Source organism: Triticum dicoccoides, chromosome 3B (genome assembly GCF_002162155.2).
Source record: "Triticum dicoccoides isolate Atlit2015 ecotype Zavitan chromosome 3B, WEW_v2.0, whole genome shotgun sequence".
Taxonomy (NCBI): domain Eukaryota; kingdom Viridiplantae; phylum Streptophyta; class Magnoliopsida; order Poales; family Poaceae; genus Triticum; species Triticum dicoccoides.
The window spans coordinates 598874232-598887530 of record NC_041385.1 but is presented as its reverse complement, the minus strand read 5'-3'; positions in this window follow the sequence as shown (position 1 = coordinate 598887530).

The window sequence follows — 13299 nt, the reverse complement described above, 5'->3', positions numbered from 1 at the left end:
ACTTCCTGAATCCTTCAAGTTTGCCTCTGCAAGTCGATTCTGGGAATTTGAGTACCTGTACAATTCTAAGCCACAAATTTAAAAATTAGATGCAAGGAGAACAGTTATTTTTCATCTCCAAGCAGCTGTGTGGCATAATGGACATTCTTATTTTTTGCAAGCATTTAATTTGTATAGAATTGAAATCACCTGGTTTGCATGAGCATTTCAAAGAGGAAAATATAACATATTGCCTATGTTTGTTGGTTAGTCATGCATAGTTATAATCTGTGTGTCAATTGAAATTAGAAGCTCATTGCATCACTCTTTTATTGATTTGCATGTTTCCTCAGGTAGGTGCCCTGATGTTTCCATTGTTGATGATGATCAAATAGATGGTGCTTCAAAATTAGTTTGTTCGATGGCGCTTCAAAACTTCTTTAGTGATGCCACAAACATATATTAAGAATGCTGAATTTTTGCTTAGTTATACTCTACTAGCATATACTCTACTCTACTCAAGATAGATGAGATCATGGACAAGTTCCAATGCAATTTTTGTCAAGTTTTTGGCTTATGGAGAACACTTTTTGCCATGGTAGAAGTAATATGACAAATTTTTGTCAAGTTCATTTGAAATAGTTTAAGTTCAACAGGAGCATTTCAAAGTCTGAGAAATGCTCAAGTTCAACAAGATCTATTTTCTCCTTCATAAAAAAATGTTCAACAAGTTCAACATAAATTGTTTTTTATGTCAAGTGTTGTATTTTGGTGACAAATATACTTCTTTTTACTAGGTTTTACTAGGTTTTTTAGCCATGCAAGCGCTACTATTCTTGGGTTTTGCCTAATTTTTTTCAATTGGTGGAATTACAGGTTGTGGTGTTGCATGTCCGTGGAGTTGGTCCCTGATCGTCCCTCCGCTGTTCGACAAAAGGTGTCCATTTGTTGTATGTTGAGTTTTGTTCATAGGATGATGGTTGGTTCATTTATTGAGTTGTGTATTCATCCATGTGTATAAATCTTGTATTCATTGTGTATTCATCTAGTGTATAAATCTGTATTCATCTTGTCGTTAAAACATAACCCTGATATATAACTTTGATTTTGAGGCATATGAAAACATGAGAGAGGGGTTGTTAAAACATAACCCCAATAACTTCGACATGAGGGGGGGTCATTAAAACATAACCCCGATAACTTTGATTTTGAGGCATATGAAAACATGATTTGCACGTCAGACAGGCATGCGAGAGGCGGTCCCAAAGTATACTCTCTCAAAAGATAGGACGACTCATTAGACATGATGGGGGAGGAGTCCTCGACGATCATCTGAAACTGACTGTTATAAAACTTGTCAACTTTGCATGATGTTTGCCACTAATCCATTGCTCATATATATGCATATGATTCCTTGTTGTGATTAGGTCTATGTTTGCCACTAATCCATCTCTCATGGTTGTATATTGCCATGTTGTAATATTTGCGGAAACTATGGACAAAAACCTAGGAAAAGAAGAGCTGTTGGGGGATATAATCTGTGATGGAGGTGATGATATCACCTTGTCGTTTCTCAATGACATCGATGGTGAGGGAAGAGAGGATGAAGACTCCGGTGATTGAATGGAGGAGGGAGAGATCATGAAGGCTCCGGTGATCGAATGGAGGAGGGAGGATATGACGGCTCCGCCAGTGTTGGAGCCTTAACTGTTGCAAAGTCCGGCGAGGTATATATATTAATTAAGCATCTGCTGCTAGATGCATTAATTGTTTCGTATGTACATATATTGATGCTTCTTTCTTCTTTTAGCCCTCCGGATCGAGCCAAACTTCTATAAGGAGACGAGGCCCGATTAAAAGGTTGGGCGAGAATGAAAAGTTCACGATTGAACAAGTCGCTCTAGATGGCCAACCGATTGCTCCCAAGCGGACCAAAGACAAATTTATACATCACTGTGGAGTTTTTGTTAGGGACAACATCCCGATCAACATCCAAGAATGGAATAAGAAGAAGGACGGTGAAGTTTCTTATGTCGATGATAGATAGAAAGATGAGCTTTGGAACTCGCTGATGACAAATTTTAGCCTACCGCTAGAGGAGGATCCAAATAACCCAGTTATACAACAACAAGTCAAAGCGTGGGCTCTTAAGAAGATGGCAAAACTATTCAAGAACTGGAACAAAAGATTGAACGAGTTTGTCGACAAAGACGAGACTCCAGAATTCACCGGTCAATATGCGAAGATAAAAGATCACTGGCCCGCATTTGCGGCGTACAAGAAATCGGAGAAAGCTAAGAAAAGGTCACAGCCAAATAAGCTAAATGCTGCAAAGAAGAAGTATCAGCATGTTACGAGGTCAGGTGGCTACAGCAAAGCCCGACCTACGTGGGACAAAGTTGAGAATGATCTACTTGCTAAAGCGGTCCAACCAGCAACATTGAACTGGCCCGATCGGGCAAGGACTTGGTTCTTTGGGGTTGGGGGAACTTTGGACCCAGAAGCAGGGAAGTGTGTTTTCACGAAAGCTCAAATTGCAACACCCATCAAAAAGATTCAGGAAGCAATCAAGGATGTGTAGGAAGGGAGGTTCCATCCCGACAGAGAGAAGGACGAGCTGTCACGTGCCCTCGGGATCCTGAACACCCTGGACGGACACAAGGCTCATCAGGCTCCATTGTGTGGAAGTATGGGTCTATGGACAACAGTAGTTATAGAAGCCGAGGGAGAAAGAAGAAAGAGGAAGCAGACTGGATGCACAAGATGAAAGAAAGATAAGCACTGCATGATAAGAAAATAGAGGCCTTACCAGTCAGTGAGCTTCTCAGCAGCACGAAGATCCTTCAATCGATACTACCCATGAAGCTACCCCACCATCTCAGTAGAGAAACAACATGGCTTCCACAGAGCTCGTTCAACATGATATCACGGCTCCTCGCTACCCCGTGGATGGTATCACGACGAATAAACATTGTTAGCTAATTGCGAAATGCCATAACCTAACCCTGAAGGTGGCGGTTGGCTATGTCTTACCTCCTCGACCTGATGGAACTATAACATCCCAATTTTCAATTTGGATGTTATTTATAGATCATTCATATGCACCCATCATTTATGCATTTTGTTGTTTTGTTTTGGTTGCATTTTGATCCAAGAGACCTTAAGCAACTCAAGGACCAATTTGAGAGAGTTGGAGGTTTCAAAAAAAAAATCCAATTTTGATTTATCAAAATTTGGAAATTTGGATCAAATTGTTTTTTCAAAATTCTTTTCCGATTATTTTAAAATAAAGAGAGAAGATAACATGACTTCTTCAAATTCATCAAAGAAACATTGGAAATTAAATTTTGAATTTTTGGAGATTTTATTCACTAGTTTATTTTTTTGTTAGCACAACAATGTTTGTTTTTAGTTCAGGCATTTAGGCCCAGAAAAATGTTCACTAGGTCAATAATAAGGCCATATTGTTACTGGAATTTTCTCATATTTTTAGGATTTTATTTATATTTATTTTTAGCGTGTTTTGTCTCTCTAAAAAATTGTTTTTTTAGAAAAAGTTCGCGGCCTGACCGGGCCGGCCCAGCTAGCCGCCACACCAAGGCGCAGCCCAGCCGCCTCGCCCCGACCGACTCCTGCTCAGAGTCTGGTCGGCGCCCGACACCGCCGTTCCCGTCGTGTCTGGGTTGGCCTCCCCGCCGCCTTGCCCCCTCCCCCAAGCCGCCACACCCACCGGCCCCCTTAAATACCGAGACGCCCAACCCCTCCTCCTCACATTGTGCCACCGCCGCCGCCGCTGCACACCGCCCGCGCCGCCGCAAGCCGCAAGCCGCACCCCGCTGCCGCGCCGCACCCCGTCGCTGGAGCCCCGCCGCCACCTTCACCCGCACGCAGTCGATGCTGCCACCATCTTCTCCGTCGCCGTCGAACGCCAACGCCGCTGGTAGACCCCCGATTCGATCTCCACAGTCGGATCTAAATCCGACGGATTACTTTCTCTTTCTGTTTTCTTTCTGAACCTTCTGTTTAGCGAGCGTTCGCTCGTTAGCTTCTGTTAGCGAATGTTTTCGTTCTGCAGGATTCTTTAGCGAACGTCCGTTTGATAGGATTTTCCTTTTTATTTTAGTTTTTTGCCACGTACCTATCCGTAGATTTATTTTTACAGATCAGTCCCTTTGTTTCAAACTAGTACAACTTTTTGCTCGTTTGTCCAAATTTGACGAAACCAATGCCAAAATCTTCAGAGCAATCTCATTTATCCAGTAAAACAACTTGAACATGTTTTTGAAAATTTAAAATTTGAGTTTAGTTCAGATTTGATTTTGATCTTGTTTTGTCCGTATCTTGAGTTTCGTAGCTCCGTTTGAGCTGATTCTTTTTGCAAATCGTAGCTAATCACATGTACCTACTATTAAGATCTAATCCACATAATTATGGTACTATTAATTTTTTTTCTATTTGGATTATTTATTTGCTTGTTTTTGAGTTTTCTGGATCTTTTCTTCGTTTTCTCTTTGCATCATTTGCTTGAGTGCTTATGTATGCTATTGTTTGTTCATGCTAGATTTTCCGGAGTGTGAAGCTTATTACTACGAATCCCTAGAGTTTTCTGATCATCAACAAGGCAAGTTGCACTTTGATCATACTTTTAAATACCTACTTTTTACTATACATTAGTTTTACCCCTCAAAGATTTGCATAAGTAGGATTGGGAACATGTGGTTTGGTTGTAGTACTTGAGGTAGGAACCTATTACCTTTGAGAACCCCGGGAATATATGGTATGCTCATATATTGCTTAGCCATGCTCATAGACGGGGATTGGTTCGTGATATTCATGAAAGTTGTGAGAGATAATAATTTTGGACAACGTTAAGGTGGCAACTTTAATGCACATCTAGGTGGATTGGTTGGGGCACTTGGAGAAACCACTGCTTCCCCATGGGAATCCCGGAGTACCCGTGTGATTACCCTCGGTTCGCCACCCAGGCTCAAAGGGATCATAGGATATTTCATGCCTAGAAACTTCCGTGTGCAGCCACAAGCCATTATGGGCTCTGGCATAGTTGAGTAAGTTGTGTGAGCTCTTGAAGAGGTGGACTAGCAGATGTAGGGGAAGTAGGTGTACCAGTCTACCCCGCAGTAGAGAGTTAATGCTTCAGAAAGACTATGTCTCGATCTTCCGATCATGGATGCGGTCGAGTCTTATGGGGAAAAGTGTGCAACCTCTGCAGAGTGTATAAACTAATCATGGTTAGTCGTGTCCCCGGATATGGACAATTTGAGTACCTAGAAGTGGATATTTATGTTAATCTCATCACTCTATTTAATTAATGTATTGGCTTTAATGATGATACTTGATTTTAATGGCGGGATTGAGTTGGAGGAACCTTCTCAATATTGGTATAACTTTGTAGTAAATAAAATTTAGTCCTTTGTTGTAAGGAAAAAGTAGCTTTATGCAAAAATTAAACTTAGAGCCTCCACCAGCCAAATATGCATGTAGACATAGTCTCTTTTATTCATTTGCTCTACAGTGTAACTCTGCCAGCATATTCCATGTGCTGACCTACACTGCTCCAACGTCTCATGTTGCAGACTTTACCAACGAAGAATAAGGGGCGCTAGGTCGTTGCCATGCACACAGCTATGCCATTGGAGTTTAATGGACTCATTTATATTCGAAGCTTCCGCAGTTACTTTATTTAGATGGACTTCAGCCATATTATTTTTATAATAAGTAATCTTTATGAGGACCTCGATGTATTAAGTGTGTGACTGAACTCTGTTATAATTCCTTGAGTACCGTGTGTGTCAGCATACCGATCCAGGGATGACACTTAAGCACAGAGACTTCGGTCCATTGGGACCGTGGTCGCTACAAGATGGTATCAGAGACACGCTGACTGTAGGACGTGACCACTAGGAAAAGCCATAGGATACTCTTCTCTACTCATTTCTAATCCTCCTCTATTTCTACTCTATAGATGTCGGACCCCAGGAACAACTTCACCCAGCCGGATGACGACACCCCTTTCGGACGCCACTTGAAGGAAGTCACGAAGTACCTGAACATCGAACTACCAAGCTTCACTAGAACCTTCACTGCAACTTTACAAGGATAGGAGTGCTGGAGTATTAAATTCATGTACCTGGGAGGATATTTGCACCAACAATAGAGCCTATTGAGTTTACCCTGGATGCACCAACTTGGAACCTAGGAAAAAGCATGGCAGCCCACATCACTTTTGGACGCATTTGTGAGGTGTACCACAAGGATCTTAAAGACACAATCTATCAGATATGTGGACGTCGGGATGAGCAATGGGAGATGATTCGCACCAGGAAGGATGGATCAATTGCAGCGTACATTCAGGAGATGGATCAACACATTCATCGATATGAGAATCAGATGTGCACTATCATGAAGAAGACCAAGAAGGCGATGACCAGGAATATCGAGCTAGAAGAGGAACTCAAGTCAACACGCAATGGATATGAAGAGGAAATTGTTGTGCTACTAGAAAAGAATGAAGACCTGAAGAGGAGACTATGAATAACTGAGGTGAAACAAGAACATGAAGTGCATATTCATGAAGATTACTACATCGTACTAGATGACACAGACACGGACAGTGATGAAGATGAAGACAGTGACGAGGATGAAGACAGTGAAGATGATGCTAGAGATCATGATTATGAGCCCATGGAGTCTTTCACCGATCAAAACTTCTACACGACCACCCTGTTACTAGTAGTATTCTTCCAAGTACTTAGAATCGATCGTTTTGTAGTAGTAGTTAGATCATTTTGTAATAGTAGTTAGATCGTTTGTGTGGATCTTGTTTGATGTTGAGTGGTGTGAATTGAATGTATTTGTCTCATATGCATATGGGTAGTGAAATCTCTCATAGACCTTATTCTAATCTGTATTCTCACCCCTCTAACCCATCAGATGCCTCCGAGAAGTGACCCCGGATTCACTTTCCACCGGAGCTCACCCAGTTGATCCAACTGCAGAATGTCTTGATGCAGATGATGATCCAGAACCAAGGCAACAACAACAACAGCGGCAACAACCCACCGCCACCACCCCCTGTTGACAACCTAGCCCATTTTCTGAGGTTGAATCCGCCAGTGTTTTCTAGCAGCATCGAGCTGATTGTTGCAGATGATTGGCTCCACAAGATTGGGAGGGAGCTGACCATAGCTGGATGCACAGATGCGGAGAGAGTGCGCTTTGCCGCACATCAGCTTGATGGACCCGCAGCCTCTTGGTGGGAGAATTTCACCACCACTTACCCCATTGCTACAGTTACATGGGATCGGTTTCAGCAAGCCTTCCGCACCGCACATGTTTCAGCAGGAGCCATGAGTTTGAAGAAGCGTGAGTTCTACAACTTACGCCAAGGGAGTCATACAGTGGGGCAGTATGTGGATGAGTTCAGCAAGCTAGCATGCTATGCCCCAGATGATGTGGCCATAGATGCCGCGAAGCAGGAGAAGTTTCTTGAGGGACTCAATGATGAGCTGAGTATGCAGTTGATGGTGGCTTTGCTATCATCGGGGTGGATGAAATAATGAATGGATTTGAGGGGCTGGAGCTTGACTACCCTGCAAAGGGGAGATTCATCTGCAAAATGCCTTAAGGACTACCTGTCTATGGAGAAAGGAAAACATCTTGCTTCCAAACTAGACGCCGCCTCAACAGACTCAGTCGGAGGAGGTCCCTCAGCAGAATCCTCACAGTCCAGCTCTGCTATCTCCGTTGCCTCAGTCGTCTTCGGTGCGTCAGCTGTCTCCGCCGCGTCAGCGGACTTTGGCGGAGGAGACCCCTCAGCAGAATCCTCCTCCGCCTCAGCTGTCTCCGCCGCCTCAGCTGTCTCTGCCGCGTCAGCAGACTCTGCCTCCTCCACCTCGTCAGGGACTCCGCCTTCTCCGCCGTGTCAGCTGACTCCGCCACCTCAGCAACAGCGGAAGAGAGCTGCCGCTGCTCCGGCGGCTAGCAGTACAACAGGAAAGAAATTCAGAGCTGGTCTAAGCCTCAAGGCTCCTGCCAAGTTACCATATGAGATGATTGACGAGGCAAACAAGGACATCGTGGCTGCCGATGTGAAACGCAAGCTTGCACCAAAACGTCCACCTCCAAAGGAGAAAATATATCTGATAAAAGCGAAGCGCTCTCTAGATGCCCTTAGGCAACCACCACCGCTTCCACCGCTATCACACTATGACCGCTATATTTAAAGGACATTTGAAGAAGCACAACGGTCAGGAAGTAGTAGCAGTGTTGCAAGACGAAGTGGGAAAACAATTCCCCAGATTGGCGATCAGGAAAAGAAATCGTGCCCCCACTCAAGGTGTTTACCGATATCGCTAATGATCCGGGGGTAGCGGTCGGTGGTCTTGATCTCACTGTTGGGGATTACTTAGACGATAATGTACAGTTCGAAATGCCTGAGGTAGCAACCTTCAGATACGAGCACGATAAGCCTCTCGTCAAACCTGCAGCTCCTTCATCTATCAACGATGATGCGAAGATTGCATGACTGGTACTTGAAAACCTGCAAGCATGGGACTGACAGTATTTTGCTGGGAATTAAGGATGAGCACGACTTTATTGGAGTCGACCTGTTGTACGTTGAATTTGAAGAATTATTTCAGTTATACAATCAATACGCCCTCAACAAAACTCTCATAACTTGCTATTATTTGTAAGTATTATTTCTGTAATTATGTCTCTAGCTCAGTTCGTTCATTGCATGTATAATTATCCTCACTATATTATGTAGATTGAAGATCATTGAATGCAAAAGAGGACAAATCTATGACATTGGGTTCATTAACCCAAATATTGTAAATGAATATACGGCACAAAAGAACACGGACGAAACTAAGAAAAACTTGCTAAACGCGTTACTTCGACAACAAAACAGAAGGGAAATACTCTTTCCTTACAACTTCAAGCGAGTGTTACTGTCTTGTGCATATTCTGTTTCGCTTACTCGAGGTTAAGTGTAATTCATGAGTTGTGCGTGCACAGGTTCCACTTTATTCTGCTAGCCATTCAACTTGACGCGAGACTAGTAATTGTCATGGACTCGAGACGTAAAGAGCCTAAGGAGTGGGCGGACATGAGTGAAATGCTCCATAAGTAAGTTCAATCATTATCGCACCATATCGGCAACTTTCGTTCATTTCCTCTTATCAAGTAATCATTTTCTTTGCCGGTCAGGGTCTGGAAAAAGTTCACCAGCTTGGTACCGGATGAATGGAAAAAGGAGCTGCGATTTACACACCCCAAAGTAAGTAGTACTAGCTAGTTCCGCGCATCTCTCATTGATTCTAGTTTCAATACCATTATCATGCTTGATTATCATTTTGATTGAACTCTATTCTCGTAAAATGCTTGTGGCAGGCACCCGAGAATCATTTATGTGGATACTACGTTTGCGAGTTCATTCGCCACTCGACCTTTGAGCGGGGCAGATCTTCACGACAATTTGAAGTATGTAAAAAATATTCACAATTTTATTTTATTACCATCAATTGTGTTAAGTTTTATTCATATATATGTATTGACCCCCTTCTTTAAATTAGATCTGGGAGAAGCGGAGCAAACTCCTACCAAATGATCCCATACGAGCAATTCAAGAGGAATTGGCGGGATTCTTTGTTGAGCACGTCATACGTGAAGACGGAGAATACCATCGAGAATTGCAATGTGATTTTGGTAGATGATGTTAGGGATCTTAAGAGATGCTATATTGTATATATGCATGATCATGTACTATATGTAGTAGCATCGGATAGATATACGAAAACTTGTTGTTCGACCAAGCACGGAGAAAGAGAGGTCACTTCTCTCTATATATGTTCATGACGATGTTGTGTAATGGTTCCTTCATTTGCTATATGTAGTAGCTAGCATCGAGTTGAATGGAAAACATAAAATAAAAATGAAACCCTAGACGTAAAAGAATTGAAGGGCAAACACAGAAAGAAAAGGGGGAAACACAATATGAAAACCCCTAAACCCTTCAAAACCCTAAACACCTCCTTTAAAAAAATACCCCAGCACCTGCAGCTGCTGACGCGTGGTTGCCTTTTAGTCCTGGTCGGTGTTACAAACCAGGACTATAGGTCCTCCTGCCTGGACACCCCACAACGGCCACGTGGAGCACCTTTAGTCCCGGTTCGTAACACGAAGGGGACTAAAAGTGGTGGGCATTAGCCCCGATCGTTTAGTCCCGATTGAAGAACCGGGAATAAAGGCCCTCTGGAACCGGGACTGATGCCCTGTTTTCTACTAGTCTAAGCTTTGTTGCAAAAGTTTCTGCAACATAAGCTTTGTTGCAAAAGTTTATGCAACAATATCTTTGTTGCAATTGTGAGTAGGGCGTTGGGTCGTTGGATGACACTAGATCTATCGACTGTTGACCGACGTGTGGCACTTTCCTTTGAAGAAAAGTGTTCAATTTGAAAGAAGTTCGCACATATAAAAAATAAAAGAAAAATATCAAAAACAAAAAATAAAGAAAGAGAAAAATGATTCATGGGAGATCTTTTTATAAGATCCACCGCCTCAGCAACAGTTAGATCTAGTGCTATCCATCATCTAACATCGTCCTCATGATTGTAACAATGGAAGTGTTGTAGAATCCTTTGTAACAAAGCTTATATTGGAGAAACATTTTGCAACATAGGTGATGTTGCAGATTTTTCTTTTTCACTTTTTTTACAACGTGGGTGTTGTTGCAGAAGAAAATTTTGCAACACAGATGATGTTGCAGAAATATTTGTAATTTTTTTGTCTTCAATTTTTTTGCAACATTGATGTTGTTGTGGTAGACAATTTTGCAACACACATGATGTTGCAGTTTTTTTTTTTGCAGAAAGAGACAAGTAAAGGACACATGCCACACAGAGGAGGAGACGGATGCAAACCAACCTGTGGTTGGATGGTTAGAGGGATTGTGGTATCCCCAGCCCACCAGGGTTCAAGTCTTGGTGCTCGCATTTATTCTGGATTGTTTCAGGACTTCCGGCGATGCGCATTTAGTGGGAGGAGACGTTCCCGTCGACGACGAGGTGCCTAAGGTGACTTCGTAAATTTCAAGATGATATGTCGGCTCAGTCTTTCGGAGGTGCTCATAGGAGTAGGATGTGCGTGTGTGCCTTCATAAGGGTGAGTGTATGCGCGTGTATATGAGCGCTCGCATCTGTACTGTGTTTAAGAAAAAAGATAAGGCAGCGGATCGCACGGCTGAAGCAAGCGTTTCTCAAAAGAAAAAGGAAACGCACTAGAGTTCCTTCTTTTCTTGAGACATAACTAGCAAAAAAGCCCGTGCGTTGCACCGGGTATAAAATAAATCTGAGAGTTTGTGTGGTATTCAATAGTTTACCTACCATGATGAATAATATGAATTTCCAATTAAAATTGGTTGTAGGACTTATAAGGGTCCCATTTATGACGACCCCATTCTACCCCAAAAGCTCGTAATCTTCTTCTCTGCTAATAAAACCTACTCCTTCAAATCACCCTAAAGAAATTGGAATATGTGTAATAAATTGTTAATATTTAAAAATCATGTGTAAAAATAGTAACAATAATCTAAACATTTATTGGTTCAGTAGATCAAAAGACTACTCCTTTGATGCGAAAATAAATGTGCATCATTTGTATACGTGTAGCAGATTCAAATAGATCATATATTAATTCCTATATCTCTCAATCCCTATTAACATTTATTCATATTTATACTTTCCCACTTCAAAAAAATGATGGCTGGAAAGTAAAGAGTTTATAATGCTTGGCGCTCTTTTGTTGACACATTGCCGACGGTAGTAGGAGCACACCCTTCACGTCAACATGACCATTTACCAAGACATTATCACCTAGCCTCATTGGGGACCAGGATTGGGATATGCAGGCCGCGGGATCAATAGATGGTACAACGGAGGGGAGTGCTTCCCTCCCAGCTGTCGTGCGGGGTGAAGCAGGACACGATCAGGATGCACCGTCCGTTGTCGTACTCTCGCTATCATCACTCCCTCTCTCCTCCCTATCTCACCAAGACATAGGTGACATCCAGAGTTGAGAAATATCTTGATGGTCAACATATAACGGTGAGCCCCAAATATCTTCCCTGTTCTGTATGTAGTACATATTATAATCTCTAAAAAGAATCTTATTTTTATTGAAGTAATTATTATATCAGATAATGTGTTTGTAACAACAAATAATAGCAAGTTATAATCGGCGCACGTCTAGCAACTTTGGGTCTGTGCAGCACAACATCTAGCACCCACTACTGTCTACTATCCACCGCCCACTACGCATTGTGCTGCGTGCCCCTTATCCACAAGGACACATACATCGCGCTCGTCCCCTCATGTTCTTCATCCACCGGACGCGCTTGCTCCCTCGGCCCCCTCACTATCCGGCGCACGCCGAACGGCTTGGCACGAACATTAAACTCATCAGTAACAACAAACAACGGCATGTAATTATAAATCGGTGCTCATATAGAATATTTTCTTTGCAATTGGTAGCACACAAAAATTATAATGGCCAACATAAAACAATTCAAGTTCATCAAATTGCGCCAATCTGATGTAAATCCTCCAAATCAAATCGATAATTAAGAATAAGCAGATCCTGAGATCAAGGAGACCATGGACGGGAGTATGTGCTCAAGAAAAAGAAGCATCCAAAAACATTTAATATCAGTATAACGGATGCTATATTTTTTTTGTTTTGCATGGTACGGATGCTACATTTTTAGAACGTTGGCAGAGGCTAGAGCTACCATCCCGACAGTCTGTTGCTACATATACTAATATCAACATTTAAGTACAGCAATAATATAACTTACCTAGCATCACCAAAAAAATACTACAACAAAAGGGCATGGGGTAAAAAAAACATGGTCCACAATCATCGACTGGAAATATAAATCAATCCAGCAGCTTCTGGTCGGTGTGCAATCAATAAAAAAATAGACAAAAATCCCCACCGGAGAGCTCCCTTATCCACACAGCAGTGCTCGTCATCAATCCATGCCCCCATCAGCGCTGCTCTCTCCTCTTCTCCGCCCCGCACCCCCCATCTCTCTTCCCTCCTCCTGTCCTCCGCACGCCCTAGGGACCGTGGCGCCAGATCGAGGTAAGGGCCCTGCCTCCTCCAACCGCGCGCAAGCAGGCCAAGCCGATGCCCGCCCCTTCTCTCTCTAATCTCTCTCACACGTTTTCTTCAGGGAGCCCGGCAACGGAGGTCGCCGCCTCTCCGTCTCGATCCGTCGGCTGCTGGATCCGACTGCAT